Source organism: Clytia hemisphaerica, unplaced genomic scaffold, assembly GCF_902728285.1.
Source record: "Clytia hemisphaerica strain Z4C2 unplaced genomic scaffold, Clytia hemisphaerica genome assembly, whole genome shotgun sequence".
In the NCBI taxonomy this organism is placed as follows: Eukaryota; Metazoa; Cnidaria; class Hydrozoa; order Leptothecata; family Clytiidae; genus Clytia; species Clytia hemisphaerica.
This window is the reverse complement of record NW_027104060.1, coordinates 906,291-926,628: the sequence shown is the minus strand read 5'-3', so window position 1 is coordinate 926,628 and position 20,338 is coordinate 906,291. Positions and strand designations below refer to the sequence as shown.

General features: G+C 35.1%; 1 long non-coding RNA gene across 1 annotated transcript; it reads left to right on the top strand.

Annotated features, from left to right (window-relative positions):
- Positions 1-1,173: 1,173 nt before the first annotated feature.
- LOC136812429 (uncharacterized) lies at positions 1,174-3,115 on the top strand. The gene is made up of 3 exons (XR_010847352.1): positions 1,174-1,806; positions 2,257-2,418; positions 2,912-3,115. It is a non-coding gene; the product is annotated as an uncharacterized lncRNA (long non-coding RNA).
- Positions 3,116-20,338: the final 17,223 nt, after the last annotated feature.

Below are 20,338 nucleotides of genomic sequence, written 5' to 3'. Positions count from 1 at the left end.
ATTTGATAAGATCCTGTCTCTAGATAATGTACCACAACTAAAATTAGTTGACAGAATAATAAATCGTGGAAATGTTGATAAAATTTTCAACCAATTGGGATTGTTGTCTTTTTGTCCTGGCAACAGTGACCTTGATTATTTGATTTCCGCACGTAAAGAAGACAAATCAGCAGATCACGGAAAAACTGTTTTGGAAGACACCAAATTTAAACTCTACCAAGACATTGATGCCACAATAAGGCACAAAAACTGTGACATTGTGCTGTCAGATACAGACACAGAGAGATGTCAGCATTGTCATATTAACAGAAGGTCATTAATGACAATGGAAAGACGAAAGTCTGTGGAAGATCTAGAGCCAAAGGCTAAAAAGCCTCACAGCTCTATGACTAAACAACACTTAAAAAACCGACTTAAAGCTGTGGCCAAGGAAAACAGGGATCTGAAACGGAAACAACGTAAGATGGAAAAGAAAATTGAAAAGCTGGTGAAGACAAAAGGTGTGCGCATTAAAGACAAAGGAACACAACAAGTTGTTGACAATGTGATGAATGGAGAATGTCCCTTTGACCAAAAATCACCCATGTTTCTACTTTGGGAACAGCAGAAAAAAGCTGCAAAGCTCAAGAAACCAACTTCAATGAGATGGCATCCTGTCATGATACGCTGGTGCTTGATCATATATTTACGGAGTCCAGGTAAGGGTTTAGGTTATGGCATAGTGATTAACAAAAGAATCCAGATATGGGTAGTCGTCACTGAATAAACTTAAACTATAATTTTTTTGAGCCAAAAACTACTAAATTTCATTTTCAGCCCATGAACTGTTGACATGAAATCTATCAAATAGAAATTCAAGAAATAAATCCCAAGAAAGCAGAACAGCATTTACATTAATGAAAACAATTCAAGTTTATTTCGTTTTATTCTGTCTTATTTCACAAAGCTTTGACCTTAAGGGAACTAAATTTGGTGGTCAGCAAAAACACTAGAAAATAAGTTCTCTTAAGTTATTAAGATTCCATAGCTTTCAATAATTATTTCAAAAAAGTAAATAACTTGAGGATTTTTATTTGCTGAAATTTTGTTCTGCTTTCTTTCTCTTTCTGCTCTATTGTATATTCAACCTTTTGCTAATCTTTTGATTTCTTAGCACCTACGAACAACTACACTAGCTTCACGTCAATTGGTGCCTCTTTTAACCCTGATGTTATCACAAAGTTCTGTAAAGAACAAAAACTTGACGAAGCTCCTGCTCATCAAAGAATCTGCTCTGTAATGTTTGATGAGATGAAAATCAAGTCTGGTCTCGTTTTCAGCAGATCAACTGGGACCATCATCGGCTTTACTGAGCTTGGTAAGATTTCTGACGAGATTGACAGTCTTGAGAGATCCCTGGAAAAGGAGAGGAAGAAACTCAGGCCACTAGCAACTCACGTGTTAGCCATAATGATTAGAGGCTTTTTCCACCATTTCAATTTGCCTATTGGATTTCATGCAACAAAATCTGCCTCAGCTGAACAGCTATTTGCAATAATTTGGGAAGCTGTTGGTGTCCTAGAGATGGTTAATTTCAACGTACACGCATTTGTATGTGATGGTGCTTCTGCTAATCGGAAGTTTTTTGAAATGCATCGATTATAGGATGGTTCCAATGTATCCCTTGATGGTGTTGTGTATTGGGCTCACAATCGCTTTGCTCCCGGGTGTAAGATATATTTCTTCAGTGATGTACCCCATCTCGTGAAAACGATCAGAAATAATCTTGAAAATTCTGGCTCCAACAAAAAGACAAGAAAGCTAACGGTAAGAACAAATTTTACTATTGATAACCACTCAATTCAAACCAGTATCCACTTTTCACTACTTTCTGCTGCTTTTCATAGTTCAAACCTTTCAAAACACCAAAGGAATAAAGGGACCAGAAAATCTTCTTCTGGAAAGGGGAAACAAGAATGTACTTTGTGCGCTTTATGTACTTTGTAAGGGGAGATTCCTAGATATTTTCCATTTTTAAAAGTCAATTTTATTATGTCCAAATGGTAGAAAACTAAAACACTCAGTATTTCCAGGCTTAAAAACATTTTCTAAGGTTAAGGGTCATTTCTTTCACACTTAGCCTTTTACACCTTTAACAGAACTAATATTCAATCAATTTTATTTAATTTTTACCCCTGATAAGATTTATTTATTTATTTTTACTTTATTTAGAACAATTTTTCTTATGCAAAATGTTAATTTTTTTCAACGCTTCAGATAAATGGAGAGGATTTGAGTTCGAATACTATCCAGGCATTCTACGAATTCGACCTAAATAGGGCATCTCTATCACCTGGACTACGCAAATGTTCGAAGTTAACACATGATCACATTGTACTTGGGCCACGAACAAGAATGAGAGTCAACCTTGCTGTCCAAGTAAGCACACTCAGTTTTGTTCATTTTTCTTGCAATTTTCTGTTAAAATCGGAAGGTTCTGGCTCATTTCAGGGTGTCAGGATCCAGATACCAAACCTAGGACTGGGGACAGTGTCAATAATTTTTTTCAAAATTAAAAAAGGAAGATCAATACCAAAATGAGGGGTCAAGGCCTATTTTTTTTTATTTTTTTTTTTGAAACTGGTATCTGAATGGAGATATTTTTTTTTACTTTTGAATAATTATCGGGCAAAATCTCCAAAAATTCTATTTTTTGCAAATATTTCATGTTCTATAAAAAACTTTTTTTGCGATTTATCATATAAAGTTTCTTTTTCAATGGATGTAGAGGAACATTTCTTAATTTGCTGCCAATTTTCATCTTCAAGCGGTGGTGTCTAACTTCCAAATAATGACTCCTTTTGTTCCATCAATTTAGTTATCCCTAGTCAGGATTTAGCATATTTCATTTTTAGGTTTTTCTTTTGTTTAGATTTTAAGTAACTCAATGGCGGATGGACTGGAATTTTGGATGCAAGCAATGAAGAAACAGTCGATTAGCGAGTTGATTGGCTTCATCAGAAAATGTGACAAATTTTTTGATCTTATGAATGTTACGCACACGTATGTAGGTCAAAAACTAAGGAAACCTGCATTAGATCCTGTGAAGCCGAATGACATACCAAGCATGACAAAGTTTGAAGTAAGCTAAATTGGATCCAACTATTCCAACTATTAGATTTGAGACATTTCCAAAATACCCCAAAAAAAATACCCAACTGAATTTTTCAAATCCTTTTGTATAGATAATGAATGAAATTTTGGTCTCTCATAATAGTCCATATCTGAACACGTAAACTGTCACTGTGATGTATTTAGCTATTTTTCAAGCAGAAGGAGGTAGCTCTTTTACTTTTAAAACCGATGAATAATGATAAATCTATTAAACGTAAATTATTTTTGAAGGACACATTTCTTGCTTATATCAACAATTGGCAAAAAGAGACCAAAAAGCTCAAGCTGCCTGCTAAGGAACAAGCCAAGTATTGCATTAGTCTGAAAACGCTAGATGGTATCAGGATGACAGGTACAGGACATAATTTGTGATTATATATTTTTTGTCTATATCTTTATAAGATTACCAGGCTCGAGACTCAAGTCTAGAAGTTTCAGGACATCGCCATATGAAGATTCACTCGTTGTTATGATCGTTTTCCCCTTCCTTTATCGTTTTTCGTGCTGAATACAGTGTCCAAAGTACTTCCGTCTTAGACAGATTTCGTCTAAAAGCACAGTAAAATATCAGCAAGAAAATTCCAAAGACTTTAACCTAGCTTTGTGTAAAACCCCTTTTATTTGCATGTGAATGTAGGTGTTGAGATCTGTGCATAATTTATCGCACGCACATCCAAAATAAGCCAGGTTGGGATTTTTTGTACTTTTTCTATAGTTCTGATTATTTTTCTCTTTTCCAGTCCATTCTTACTGCGAAATGGTTCCAGAGCTATTAAAATTGGACGGCGTGGACATGTTTCTGTCGGACAAATTAAACCAAGATCCTGTAGAAGAACAGTTTGCGAAACATAGAGCTAGCAGTGTTGAAAACCCGCAACTCGAATGGTATATGATGACTGAGAGAAAACTGATCGTTGCGAAATCCAAAATGGTAGTTGCAATCAACGGTAACTTTCGTGGAAGAACAAAGCGAAAAGTAGCTATAGAAATCGACGACTTAACTTTAGTAGCTGAACATTGTATGGAAGTGAATTATCTTTTGATCAACTTTTATATAGAAATAAAACTTTTTTGAGGAATTTTGTAGAATCGCGCTTTTCGTTTTTTTTTAAATATCTTATACCTATAAATATTTGGCTATATTAACAAAGTAAAAAGGTTTTGTGATCAGGATAATATTATCATTACATCAGTACTACTTACTTATTGTCAAATATAATGTTTCTCATTTATGGCCAATTTGTTCCATTTTAATTTTTTTCTCCTTCATTACGATAAGGAATTTGAATTCCTGAAAGCTCACATACTGTTGAATTATTCGAATATCGCAGGGAAACGGGATGAATTTTCAAAACTCAATTTCTGAACTGGATTATCACACCAGACACTTTTCTATTCCGTCAATTTTAATTTAACCTATTTCTGCCACATCGTAAATTGATAACCGAAATTTTTACTATTTGTTACTAATTCCGAGATTTCAACTGATTTTTTTGTTGTCTCTAAATTCGAGTTTTCCGTCTGAAAGAGGGGACCTCCGTCCAAATTGGCTAAATTACGCTTTTCCATACGAAAAAGCCCAGTTCCCCAGATTCCACTCATCCACCAACCGTGACGCACCCTCCCTTTATACCGTAGAACTGGCTAACAATTCAAAAGTTCGCTCAACAATCAAATGAAAACTACCAAAGATTTTGAGATATGAACCAAGCTGGCCGCTTATGAAAAATTTTCAACAAAACTCTCCCAAATTATGTGCCAGCTTGGATTTAACTTGGCTATCCTAATTTTTGCGATTTTTGCGCGTTTTGATTGTTGAGCAAACTTTTGAATCGTAATCCAGTTCTACGGTAAGCATCTTTTTCTTCCAGTTATTTTCCGAGGTTAAATCTTTCCGGGATTGAGTTTGAAGCCCAAAGCGCTAGAGTCATTGAGTTTAAAGCCCGAAGGGCTGGAGGTCAATATCTAACCTTTCTCAGGCAAGAAAAAGTGAAGCCTTAAAAAATGCGTGGTATTTTTGACGACAGAGTGAATCTAGCAATTCCTTTGTTTACGATTGATATTTTTTTCGAAATTTAGCGGTACATTTTAGTTTCAATCTGTCATTTGTGCAAAAACCAGGCGAGCCGCTCAAGGCCGCGCAACTTTGGTAGGATTTGAGAGATTGACTTCTAGCCATTCTGGCTTATACCTTATCGGGGAAAACTTCGTCGGGAAAATTTTCGTCGGGAAAAATATTTGTAACTTGCTGGTAGTTGGTAAACGCATTAAAGCTGGGGAAAATTTTCGTCATAGGCCGTGGCCAGTGAGCCAAAAACGTTTCAAAAAATACTTTAAATTTTCAAAATGCCCGGGACCAACTTTTTGATATGTTTCTTAGTCAACTTGAGGGTGCTGATTCCGAATTTGGATGTTACCAAACTTGAACCCCGCAGTTTTCGAGCAAATCGGGTTTAAAAGTTACTTTATCGATTCAATCGGGTACTATCGAATACTAACGATTTTTGGTTAAAAGTATGTGAATTTAGTGGTTTTTTTTCTGTTTATTGTATTTATAAACGTTAACAAAATATTTTGGTTTAAGAAAAATTCAAAACATTTAACAAAAATGATCAATATTAGACAAAAATCGACAAAAATCGGCAAAAAATCGATATTAATCGATTTTTTCCATATGATGGCTTTAGAAACCCAGAATCGAGTCAGTTTCGATTTAGAAAAAGGTAACAGATTAAGTAAGCTCAAAGGGGCTTGTTTTAATTCAAAAGTAGCTCATAGGACATCTAATCTTTGCTAATTTCCTTGATTTTCTACAATACATTACACAAATTCACGAAGCGTTTTAAGTAAAAAAAGTAGAAAAAATCACATGCTTATAATTTGTAAAATATATTTTACACTTGACTTATAAACTATCCTATAAGTCAAGTGTGAAATCAATATCGTCCTCGTTCTCCCAGTCTACATCATCCAAATTGTCCTCGACCCAATTGTTTTCGTCATCCTCGATCTCGTCGTTTTCCGCATTCTTCACATTTTCGTTGCTCTCGTTCGATTCAACTTTATTCTCGCATTCACAACACTTGCAAGCATCACTGCAGTTCAAACCATTTTTCTTGCATTTGCAAGCATTTGTCTTGCAACCTACTTTACATGAACAGGCAGCTAAAAGGGCAATGTCGGTTGACAACTCAACGTTCCAATCAATGGCAATGCTTCCTTCGTCGACGACCCAACCGTGTTCACGTGGTGAGGGTGCTTGGATTGAGGGTGCTTGGATGTTTGCAACGAGTGCACTTTTCCATATCTTGGCTTGGTAATTTGCCCTCAAAAGGTGATTCAGAAAAGCTGACCATGTCGGAGGGAGGAGATCTTCGGAAAACTTCCCTCGCTTGAAGAGTTCAACTTGGGCTTCGGTTAGGGTGGTTGCTGTGGCCCCGAATAATTTGCAGACAAATTTTTCAACACTTTTTGCGAGACTTTCTGATACAGACCAGGACTCCACGAATGCCATGTCGCTCATCATGACGTTCCAGCATTTAACTTTCCCTTTACCAAAAAGGAACAGAAATCTAAATTAAAATTCCAAATATTTCTCAGACAGAATAAGGATGTCTTATGAATGCAATATCAAAAGTAATTCTAACCAAAGAAACTCTAATCAAAATTAAAAAATCAACTATGCTTATTCTTTCTTGACAGAGAACTCGAATGGTCATTTCTAAAATTATACAATGTCATTGCTCAAGCTTTAGCTAAAATCATACTACTTGCCTGTTAAAGCATGGAAACCAATAATGGCTTGGCATGATCTGGGTGGCATTGATGTGGCAACCTGGTTGATGTCGATGAGTCTTTGACGGTTCCCCTTGTCAGTCTCGACAAACAGCTCACTTGAAATTTGCTCCTCCAATCCAACCAACGTGATGATGACATCGGTGTCTGGGGTTCTGATAACCGCACTGACGTGTCCCTCTTGTGCAGCATGTTGTGCATGAAGTATGAGACGAGTGTCAGCTTCTTCATGGTCGCAGAAGAGGCTCTCAACGGGTTCTACGATCAATATATCATCTTTCTTGTGGATGGCAAAGCAATTGCGAGATTCGGCAATGAAAAGCTTCAGATTATCAGAGAAATCAGCAGGCTTCATTGATCTCCATTGAGTTGATAAAAATGATAAGAGGTTTTCCTTGTTCTTCCCAACGGAGAGGAACTTTTTCCAATCGGCTGGAACTTTTTGGTTAGCATTAACCACTGAAAAAACTTGACCCCCGTCAACAGCCCTCTTCTCTCTTTCAGCACCTTTAATGCTGATTGATGGGTAGCAGTCACCAACGAAATCAACGCGCTTGCACTGAAATTTCTTAGCAACAGCTAAGACGGATTTGTAGATTTGACTGGATAACTTGCCAAACGTGTTAGCTGGGCTCCTCAAGGTTTGGATGAGGGCCATTCCATCAATAAGTGCAACTTCACTAGTGATGGTCTCAGGATTGCATTTGGGATTCGATTCCAGCACCTCTAAGCATTTGGACTTAGCTGTTTTCCTCATGGACCCACCAGTAGAAGAAGCTAAAATAGAAAAAAGGTTCACTGAGATTTGTAGAAAAATTTCTTCAGAATTAAAAATTATACATTTAAGGCAACTTTTGGCTCCTTTGCAAAAAAATGGCGCGAAAACTGTAGTTGAAATCGAATTAAAGCCAATATACCCAAGGACACTTGTATAGCGTAGCTGGACTGAGCACAAATTTATTTTCTTTGAACCATGTGTGTCGTCGTAATAATAGATATTGTCTTTCTTTGACCAATAAGAGGTCGTTCCTCATGTTTTTTCGACCAATCAGAAATACTTTTTAATAAAAGTACTTAACAATGAAAAACCATCGTCAGACAGATGGATTTTGCACGGAAAGTTTGTTGCTAAAGATATTTTATGAAATTCCTTTGACATGATTGCAATAACAAGAAAACAACAATCGAACAATTACTTTATAATGAGTTTTATCACACCTTTATACAATCAAATCATTAAAAAAAAGAGAAAATTCTCTTTCTCGTGAATGATGTTTAGATTTTGCTTTTAGCAGCTGTAGTATGATTTAGTCCGTTCCTTGTTCGACATCTTGCTATAGCCATTATAAGATTTGGGTACTTTGGTGAAAGTTTAGGCGAGTTTAGGCTATTTTTTACTCGTTTTTTCTTCGTCATTTTCAACTTCAACCTTCTAAGAGTTGTTTAAAATATTTGTTACACCTTGAAATAACTTACGTAATTTTCAATTTAACTTTTTCGAAGGACCCTTTTTTCAAGGTTTTTGGCTTATAAATTGATCAAACTTATATTTTATTTTAAAAATCTTCATTCAAGATAAAGTCGAATATAAAATCTTGCGAAAAAGTCCCTTGTGAAAACTAATAAACTTTGCAACAACTAATTATTTCAATTAATTTGAAAAAAATATTCTCAACCGCTGACCAGGGTTTGCGGATTCACTACGACAGACATGTGTTAAAAAGAAAAAGAGAAATAGCCATTGTACTCAGTCCAGCTTCGCTATACAAGTGTCCTTGATATACCTAAGGATAATGGAAGTGTTGTCAAACTTTTATCAAGTAAGCCGGTCAGGTCGAGTTCTCTTGTGCTGGAGAGCAACAGCAGGCGGCCAAATAGATCCCTTGTCAAATTGGAGGTCTTCAATGAGGAAGCTGAATTTGATGGCTTCTTCACCTTCTCAGCGAACCTTCTGAGGCTCAGCTTTTCAATTGGTTTGAATAGATTTGGTGAATCAGACATTAAATTTTGGAGGAATTCGTGGTACGCCTCTTCTCCAAACAGGTGCGCATTCTTCAAGTCTGACGTGAGCTCGTCACTAGCCAATCGTCCACTGTAGATGTTCACAACGTGCTTGGTGTCGAGGGAATACTCGAAGGGATTTATAAAAGATTCAACCGTCTCGAGTACAGATGTAACGTGCTTCTCGTGTTTTGATCTGAACGTCTAAGTTCTTCCTAGTCCTGAAGAGATATGAAAAATGTTTACCATAACGAGTAAAGTAGAAAAAACTTGTTTTCAAAAACCATACTGAAATCGTGTGAAAAATATTCGTAAAAATCAGATCATATGTGAGAAATGCATAATAGTGTTTTTAAAATGTTGCCGAAGTGGAAAATACATACCTATCGTATCGAGAAACTCCAGCAAGCTCTTGACATCTTCTTGTGACGGCAGTGCGGTGGTGCTGAGATAAAAGCCAACGATGCATATAGCCTCGGTTCAAGGTGTTCCCGATCAAACCGCCTTTAGTTTTGGCGTCGCGATTGGCTGTCTGCTCAATGGTCATATCGCAGGGAACTGATGAGAAGCCGTGTCGCTTTTGACGTTGAACAGTAAAGTTCCGTTTGATATCCTCAAGAGCACCTGAAGAATAACAAGGTATAAATTCGAAGATATTCATGCATATTCATGAGACTAGTTAATCCTTAGCTTTCGGTGTGCACTTTTTTTGCTAAATTGTGAAAACCATGTTAACCTAATGAGACCAATTTCAATGAGAGTGGTTTTTACATGGTAGGAAAAAAAGAGTATACACTTAAACAGAATACGGGCTTTAGTTATATACTTACCAGGATGAGTCATAGGTAGATCTTTCATTTCCAAAATGTACGCGCTCATATAACGGGAGTAGTTGGGCCTGTCGTAGGCAAAAAAACCAACTTATCATTTGACCAGCCGATTCGATATGAAGATCCCAGTCAGATTCTCGTGTACCCCTGATGAAGTTCAGCAGCAGCCCTGAAAAAATGAACGATAGAAATAAATGAGAAAAATTGCATTGAAAGAAAGAGGTTATATTTAAATAAGGGGGCACCAGTGTGACTATTTCAAGATTTTTAGAGATACGATTATTTCATTTGGAAACAAATTTTATCTACTTACCAACCATATCGATGTAGGAGCTCCAAAAGTTAAACGTCGCATTTTCTTGACGTCGTTTTGTCACGAATTCTTGGTAAAGTGTCATAATTCTCTTAAGGGAAAAACTTTTGATTGTGTGTCCGAGTGCTGATATGTTTCGGCATACCACTGGACTGACTCCCTTTGCTGTTCGTTCAAACTGTCCAAAAAGCATCTAAATCGGAGTCTCTCCAGTGCCTCGTAAGTAACTTTATGGGTATAAATCGCTCCATTGTAAAACTTTCCAGAAAGAACCCCTTTGACTGATGACGGGCCAATACCAATATCAGAAGCAATCAATACATCCTAAAGGCAAAAGGAAAATTATATAACATCATGCATTTAACACTACACATTTTTTATAAGAAACCAGGTTGTCTTCACTATCTCGTAAAGTAAAAGCTTTTTAGATCATCTAACTATGGCAAACGATTATCCTTGACCCAATAAGCATATGTCAGAAGTGGTCAACACAATTTTTTTTTAATTTGCATCAACTAAATCATCAATTAATTAAAAGTTTAATGGTATCTCTAAAATTAACAAAAAAAATAAACCATACCCTGAATCCGGATTCTTCAAATCGTTTCCCAATCGTGCCACAGAACGCCATAATTGTGTGGAATGATCCCATTCGTACAATGATGTTTTTAAATTCAGGCTCTTTCCATCTAATTTGTTGGACCTATCAATGTAAGTTAAAAACTCATTAATCTATCACAATTCAATGCTGGAATTTTGGTTACTTTGGTTACTAAAAATCAAGAAAATTTGAATCAAGTCACCTTTGCATATATTGCTTCATCGCAAACCATTGTAATATATGGTGTATTGATTTCGTCTTTCATTTTCAAAGCCTTTTTCATAGTTGTGTAGATAGTAGAGTACTCTGTTGGTGAAGCATCAATAATTGGGAGATAATGGATTTTTGTAGGCTTTCGTGGTGGACAGAATTGTGAATTGTAGCCAGTCCATTCGTAGGGTGGAATAGTGCTTTCACCATAAAAATATTTCGTCAAGATGTAGAGAAAATCTTTGGCTTGTGCATCACCAAAGTTCGTAATGGATGTTGAAGATAAACCATCTTTTACTAAAGAAGAACTTAGTTAAGGAATATTCCTGGATGTCAACCTCAGGAGCTTGCATTGATTTTCTGTAAGAACGTTTCATTGGCGAGTCTGGCACAACTTCAGGAACTTCATAACGAGGATTTTGTAGAAGAATCATATTCATTATATGAGTCTGATCTTTTGTTTCTTCTCCAAAATCAGCGTTGTCGACAACGAGGGTGGGCATTTCACCTTTGATCACGTCCTTTGGGAGCTCTTGATCTTTTTTGAGTGTTTTCTCAGCAAGTGCGGTATCCAGGCGTAACACAGAGGAATGTGAAGTGCAGTGTCCAAAGCCATGCAGCAAATTAATCAACTGGCTACCACCATCGATTTGACGTACTGCCATACCTGATAGATATTAAAGGATAAATGAAAATAAGAAAAATTACTTTTACAAGAAAAATTACTTAAAAAAAACACCCAAAGTCAGAGAACAACATTTGAAACCATTAATAAACAAAACTGCCTTCTTATTTGATGAGTTTTTCACTCATAAAGACCTTCAGTGTATAGTATTAAAAAAATGCCCATAATTAAATGAATTGTTCTTAAAATTACTATTACAGAAATAAGAATAAATTCCTACCTAGGGCTAAATGTTTTTCAGTTTGGACTTTGCCATTGTTTGCATTATATTTACATTATATATAAGATCTTCAGCCATGGACATGATATGTGGCTCCTTGTCTTCATCGATATCGACGAACTGGTCAAACAAAGCTTCAGTACTCTCTCCCATTGTCCAAGCAAAGAAATTGAAAAGACGGTGTGGTATGGTGTTTTTGATCTTATCTTTGACAAAATGTTGTTGAGTAGGCGGCCATGGGTAGAGGGTGGATAAGTCTTTCACAATATCCCTGAGATAGAGTGCTGCTAAGTACAATTCCCTGTCCTTTGTAAATTCATCAGTATATCCTGAAATCATATAAAATCAAACTGTTATAATTTGTTCTTTATTGTGGTCATTCTTTACGTGGCTTCAACAGGACAGGGTGGAAAAGAAAGTGCAGTCTCTGGATGAGTCAAATCACTCAAATTTGAAGGTAGACAAGTGTAAAGCCTGATGGGATAACATACTAATTTTCTTATTTTTTTGGCGGCATTCTCGTAACCAGACCAACCCTAAAGTTACATGGCGAATTGTAAGAAAGTGCAAACCGTTCAACAGAAGCAGCCTGAAATGTGACCTTTGTTTGAACGAAAAATTTGAAATTTCTTTGCGTAAAGACAATTTACTGAACTCTAGATCTGAACTTATCTCAAAATGCCGGCACATAAACAAACACCTACTTGAAAACTTCGATTCTAAAGATTGACGTCAATTTTTTTATATGAAGACGCTGTATTGAATTTTTTAAATAAACGTGGAATTTTGTTTTGATAGTTATTTCTAATCAACTGATGAATGCGAAAGCAAGAAACTTTAAGTATTGAAAAGAAATACAACGTTTCTTCTTCTAATTTTCTTAAATATTTTTAAGGACTAAAAATGACTCAAACCTTCAAATTCATCTTCAGTGAGTTCTGTTTCAGTGAGTTCTGTTTCTGTATCAGCATCTTCTGAACTCTCTTCATGTTTTTGCTCATCAAACAAGTTTCTTGTATAGGCTTTGTAGCAGCTTTTATGGTACTTGGCCTCAAGACAGACCATATCTTTTTGACATATCTTGAACAACAGAGCACTAAATAAAAAGGTAAGAATTTTCAACATTTCATTTGCATACTATCCAACAGAGGCCTTTCAATATAATTACAACAGGATGAATTTTGATTATAACATGATTCAATTGGATATGGTTACATCCACAAAGTGTAACTGCAATACAGTAATGTAAAAACGGATTTATTTAAAAAAAGAAATACTAAATTTAATACATACTCATCATTTTTCTTCACTGCTGCTTCTTTTATAGTGTCAATCAATGTTTCAGAACTTGTCAAGCCCACAGCTGTTCGTTTTCTGTTAATAGTCTGATAAAAAGAGAAGAGATGGGTTAAAAATCATATGCATAGCATATGATTATCAAAACATTTTTCGTAATAATTATAGTTTTCTCTCTCTTAGTAATTTCCAATTAGCAAATAGAAGTCACACTGAGAACTATTTAACATCATCCTGTAAAACTTGTCTAAATTTGAAATGCTGAAATGGATAAATAAATTTTCCTGGAACTTACATTAGTTTTATATATGGTGACCTTATCACAAATAACACACACAGGAGGAAGAACATCTGAAGACGCAGCAGGAACTTCTGGACATGGTATAGATGATCGTAAGCGTTTTGATGGGCCATCGGTTTTAAGAATTTCCTATAATTGGGTAATGTAATGCAATTGTAATGTTATGACTTTTACCTTTACCATTGATAAAAACTTTCCTATTTCAACGCCATAATATATGTTATGATAATCTTAACTTATATTCAAAAAAAAGGAAAAATCACTGAAGTGAAGTATTTTTCTTCTATCAATTGTGATACTGCTTTCGAGGATCAATGATGAAAATTTTACTTTTGACAAACAAATTACAATGGCATTGTAAAAAAACATGAAACGTGTGTAACTACAATAGACATAAAGAGATACACAGATATCCACAGATATAATTTATACCAATTGTTTTAAGCGTCTCGTCCTCTTCTTCCTTTGATTCTTTCTCAACTGCTCGATCCAGTTTTCCTTGGTCGGTAAAACGCTGGTAGCATTCTCGATGGTAGAAAATGATCTTATTATTACCAGCAACACTTGATGAAGGAGTACCACTTTGATCACTAATAAACTGATTTAAATCAATCGAACTGGCAACCTGTTTTTGAACATAATCACTCTTCAGTGCAAGCCACTTGTCCCTGAATTCAATAATTCGCCCAAATGAGGTGTCTGATGATTGTGTCAATGGCTTGTTTCCATTGCTTCCAAAATGTATGGCACATTCTCGTTTTTGTCGTGGCATTTTATATAAAATACTTTTTTGTATGTTTTATGCCGTATATACACATGTTTCTACCTTCATCAACTGTAGTATATTGAGAAAGAATTCAATTAGGAACGAACTTAATATAGTCTAGACCTATTTTATTAGTTTACAATTAATTTACATCACTCGAGTGTTATAAAAACAACAAAACCAAAGCCATATAAAGTACACCAGACATCAACAATAATTTTCTGTCGTTCGGTCGCTAAAGGATTTTCACTTTCGTTTTCAAATGAAAACAAAAAAATCTAATTTGCCGAACACCTTTCCCCGAGTGTTATATTTGATCAATATCGTTCGGTAAAATCTTAAGCCTAATTTTGTGTCTACAATCGCGTCCGAAATTAATCAAGATGGCGTCGAAGCTGTGAGAAGAGATAATGTTTTATTTCGTAAATTGCTCGAAAACTGCGGGGTTACACGTTTGGTAACATTCAAATTCCGAATCAGCACCCTCGAATTGACTAAGAAACATATCAAAAAGTTGGTCACGGATATTTTGAAAAAAAGTGAAACGTTTTTGGTCCATTGGCCACGGCCTATCAGGGAAAAATATTCGTCACTTTTCCCCGACGAAGTTTTCCCCGATAAGGTACTTCATTGGCTGGAGTGAAACTTTTCACCTTTCTTAAGCAAGAAAAAGTCTCAAGATATGCACCTCCTTTTTGGAATAACGGATTGAATTTAGTGCTTTCCTTTTCTTTACGCGATCGCACCGGGGGTTGCCTTGGGAGAAGAAATTTTGTCGGAAAAAAAATTTGGTGGATTCGGGAGGAATAAATCTGAAAAATATAGGATAGAATATCGTCAATGCATCAAAACCTCCAAAACTGCGTTCCTTAAGTGAATTAATTTTCGCTTAAACATTTTTTTTGCGAATTAAGATAGCAGCTAAAAATTAGGATTTTGTAAATTTCGTTAGGACAAATTTTTGCAGATATATAAAAAATTTGCGAATAATCCACTAAGGCGGCCCATAGACCTTTTTTTATTAAAACGGGGCAAAAGCGTGCTCTTGTATTTTAGAGGTTAAGGCTACTAGTCTTGATTAAATCAGTACATAAAAATATTTTTTTTACAAGAGAAACACATTTTTTCGGAAAAGTCGGTGAAAACACTCAAACTTCGAAAAAAATATAATAAATTCAGCTAGAACCTGTATATTTACCAGCTCAATCAGGTTTTTAGAATGTTCATTAAAAATAAAGAAAAGCTTACACAAAATTGAGTTAAGCGTCTATAGGTTTTATTTTTATATTCCAGCAATCATAAAAATAAATAAAATGACAAACTCGTTAGTTGATAAAAACAAAAAATTAACAGAGTAAAAAATCAAGGCTTTTTAAAATTGTGTTAAGCTATAAAAAACACTCCTGACAAAGACAAAAGACGAAGAAGAAAATTCAGACTTCTAAACACTACAGATGGTGTCTCAAAGAATTTACCAAAAAATAGATTTAAACAATGATTTTTTATGTAAAATTTTGTTGAGCATGTTGGTAATAATGTCCTAATTCAAAAACAAAAGAGAATTTATTTTCAAGTCAGCTTAGATAATAAAAATCTCCTAAGATATTATACATTAAAAATTGCCAAAATTAGCTGTTTACAAAAAAAGGAAGAAAAAATCAAAATTAATTTACTTTTTGTTTTTTAAAGTGTTCTTTGCTTTCTTGAGTTTAGACGCAGCAACACTGGATTTCAATGTTTTATCTTTGGCTGTCTTGACTTTACTAGAAGTCTTTGGAGATATCAAAGTTCTATCGACCTTTCTAGCTGTTTTTTTCTTGAGGCCTTTCCTCAGTGCAGGTTCTCCTTGTTCGGCCACCTCTTCTCCCAATCTCCTTTGGTCCATTTTAAATTGTTGCATCCAAACTTTGACAAAGGCGTATGCTCTGAGATTTATCCATTTTCCTAATAGTTTATTGAACAATTTGCTTTTTAAAATATCAGATGTCATACTGCTTGATAGCTGCTTCCAAGCATTTTGGATCGCAATATTGTCTTCAAACTTCTTTTGAAGCACTTCCTTCAAATTTTCTCCAGAGTATGTGGAAAACAAGGAAATATTTAAAATTGTCCTTGCAGTTTTTTCAATAGCAACAATAAAATCAAAAAATTGGTGGTTAACATGGAACAAACCACCACGGTTAACCTTCTCCAACCAAGCACGAGTATATTCCTCAATTGTTATATCTCCAAACTCGTTGTCTCCTTTACAGCCCCATGTCTCCTAAAGAGAAATTGTTGCTTTACTGTCGAGGGACAGTTTATTTTTCACATTTTTCTTCAGGGAAAATACAATATATCCAGCAACGTAATAGAGAGTTTCTTCTTCGCTTTTATTTAATTTGATGTCTTCAAGACTGATGCTCTTCTCATTCATTACTATCAAAGCAGAAATGCATTGCCTCAAGAATGAGTTCATCACAAAATTAAACAAGGGTTGAGAATGGATAGGATTTGCGAATATTCCCAATCCATGTAAAAATTCTCCCCATTGTTTGAGTTCATCCTCATTGACACAATAATTATAAAACTTCCTAAACGAAGTAGCAGTTTTCTTTATGATGGTTTTGGCATCTTTGACTAAATCGTCTTCAAAAATAGATAGTAAATGATAACCATAATTACGAAATATAACACTGGCATTGTCAAAACCTCCATCCTCATTTTCTCATGTTGTTGGTTTCAATGATAGGATTTTTGTCTTGATAGAGCGTGCCAGTTTACCAACGGAAATGCCTGGTTCAGCAAGATTGTGGTAATGATATACGATTGCTTCTTCAAACGCGTTAGACAGATATGTAATGCCTCTCTGGATTAATTCTAAAAGCATAATAAAAAGAATTCAATCACAATCGGAGCAATCGAAGCATTGGTCTACAAAGCTTACATAACTTGTTTACATTCTATCTACATTGAATTAAAAATTGCATACAAAAAAATCTGCTGTTTTGAATTAATGAAATTTACCTACTTGCTCGTAAAAGTAAAAAGAAATCAAACGACTAAATTATAAAGAAGGATATTCAGCTGCTATTGAATGACATGCCTTGTTAACCTAACTAGTGTTATGAAAATTTCAAAATTTTGAAACATCAAAGCATGTTTGCAATGAGCATCCTGATTAACAAGTGAAAGTACGAAACTTACCCTCATTAATTTGGTCATCTACGTCATCATTGTTGTCCACAGTAGTTGACGAACTTGTTGCTTTGACATTGGTAGAACTTTCTAAAAAAAATAAAAATATGGTCACATTAAATTCCTTCCCTTCAACTGAATGATGTGTCCTGAGTATCTGCTCCCTGCTGGTATGTGTGGCAGATAAAAAATATACAAATAAATAGATTAGAACATAGACCTTCAATTTGAGAAGCTGAAAAGATAATCTGCCAAACGTGAATCAAGTTCTTCTGATTTTTGGCTCTGTGGTGCTAAACTCAAACAAATTTGGCTTGGGCATACTTCAATGCTACAAATAATCTCTTTAAAAGATTACTTACTATTTTTATCACAGAGGTCCAGGTGATTTTTATAGTATTTTTCCCTGACATATGGCTTTCCACAATGAGGGCATTCAAAATTTGATGATTCTTGTAGAGTCAAAGCTTTACCAAAAACATAAGCAGGTATACTTTCAATGTCTTGTTCTACAAGAAGTGTAACTTTCTTCTCATTTACAAACACCAATTTTGGTATTTCAACCAGCTTTGCATCCTCTGTACTATCAGTTAAATCTTCTTCATTTACAATCAGAGATTTTTCATTACTTATATCATCATTATCACTTAAACTTTCATCCAAATCTGTTTCACTTTCTTCACACGATAAATCACTTATTTCTACGTTCGCCATCTTTGCCTCCTTCCACAACACTAAATGTTTTTATTTTTTTGCAAACTTTGCGAAATAGCACTAAACCATTTTGTTCAAGAAAATTATACTCCAATAAAAAGTCATTTAAAACCTCTTCAACACTGTCTGGCTTACTTTCGCCACAGAATACTGTAATCAAGAAAGGATGCAGTTTACATAACATTCCTAAAATAGGCCAAACTTGAAGGCCAGTTGACTTAAATATTGGCAGTCTATCAACATTTATCTAAAGCTTTATCAAATTACCTTCAAAGTTTTCAAGTTGATTGAAACATCTAATTATTCCTTGCTTAATTCCAAGATAAATATATTTGCCACCTGCTTTTTCTGCTGTTTAGACAGTTTTAGGAGTCTTTCGAAGAGTTCTTGAGTCCTTAGGTAAGTTTGCATGACCATGGGCACGTAGTATGGAGAGCAACTCATCGAACGCGCTTCTGGTAGCCTTATTCTTACAGCCCCACCGTTGTAGTTCATCAGACAAGAGGTCTCCTTCATGATCAATGTCAACATTATCTTCTGAATCACTGCTAGAACTATCCCCTTCAAAGTAATCATCATACTCCTCATCATTATCATTACTCTCATTCTCGTCAAAAGAATCAAATGATTCATTTGGACTTCCAGTGTTATTTTCATTATCTTCTAAAAAAGGCGTGTCATCAGCTTCACTCAAACTTGACACACTCGAGGTATCCAAATCATCATGGCCATTTATTATAAAAATCAACAATTTCTTGACTTGATGAACGACACGGTTTTGTCTGTTTATAGGTCAACCTAAAACTGAATTTTTGGCCATTTATTATGAAAAATCAACGCATTTCTGGAATTGATGAACGACAAGGTTTTGTCTGTTTATAGGTCAACCTGAAACTAAACTTTGGGCTATTTATTATGAAAAATCAACACATAGTCCTGCTTCTTTTTTCAGTTAAGTTGAACTGGAATTTTTGTTGATGTTTTATGGAAATTTATACAAATGAAACGGAAGTATATAATATATAATATTGAAAATATATACAATTCTTCAAGAGTAATTATTTTCTTTGGTTTTGTCAATTTATTGTTTTTAAAACGTTCGAAATTTAACATCTTCAAAATTTAACATTCGTTTTGATAATTTACTCCAGTTTGTTTTCGGCTTTCACAAGTATTTTTTACCTTCAAAAGCCAGAATTTTTAAACAAAAAACTTCCTTTAAGGTACTCTTCTAAAGGCCTTTGGGTTTTGTTTATAAATCTTTATTCTAGTCATCACTGCGAGGTCGTCAAAATAGCAAACATGTCGACCGCGCTTATCAAGACGTCGCTTACGCTTTATGTTCACATGATGTCTAATATCACGACATCTTAGCGACGACTTCGAAAGCATAGTGATTAATGACGTCAGATCAAGACGTCTCTGAGAAGTCTCAAGCGTCGACGAATCTTAAATATGACTCAATCCCCGACGTCGCGAAGACATCGGGTGCTCACTGGGACAGTGTGAATTGTCTTTTCTCTTAATATAGATTTTATCTTCTTCAAGACTTAAACCAATGCCGTATCTTAACTAGAAATGGTATTGTAACAAAACCCTCAATGCGTTGATAATTTGTAGTTTTGAATTTATTATAATAAGCTATGTTTTCCTCTTTCAATTCAGCGAAACTCCAAAACATGAAACAAATCAGAGAGGGTTTGGATGCTGAACAAAAACTTACCTATGCTGATTCGATGGAAAGCCCATTATTGCTGCTCCAGTCTCAAATGAAACGGCTCGCTTTAAAGGACAAACAGTTCGAAACTTTCCTTCCAGCAGATGAAGAGGCCATCGTTGCTATATGGAATCAATATCTCGAAGTTGACAATACACTTTTGGTATTTATGAAAGAATTTGTACTCATCTTGTTTTCATGTGTAGCCCCTGCATTACTTTTGGTAGTCTCTTGTTGTGCTGTCTTATAGTTGTATTACATATAACCCCATATTACTTATTAAAATATTGTTCATACTTTGATTTCAGCGAGATAGTACTACAAAGAAGGATGTGAAAAACAGTCAAAACCTCAAAAACTTCTTAAAGCATTGTTGTAAAGAGACGCATTATGGGTTTCAGATCAAGAAGTGTGGCATTGCCACATGTACCATCTGCAAGTAAGTTAAAGCAAAAAAAATGTATTCGCAATATGTTTTGTCTTGTGGAATTTGAACAAATCATTGTACATCAAAAGTCAATTTAAAATCAAAGATAGCTCATTCTAAAGGCAACTAACA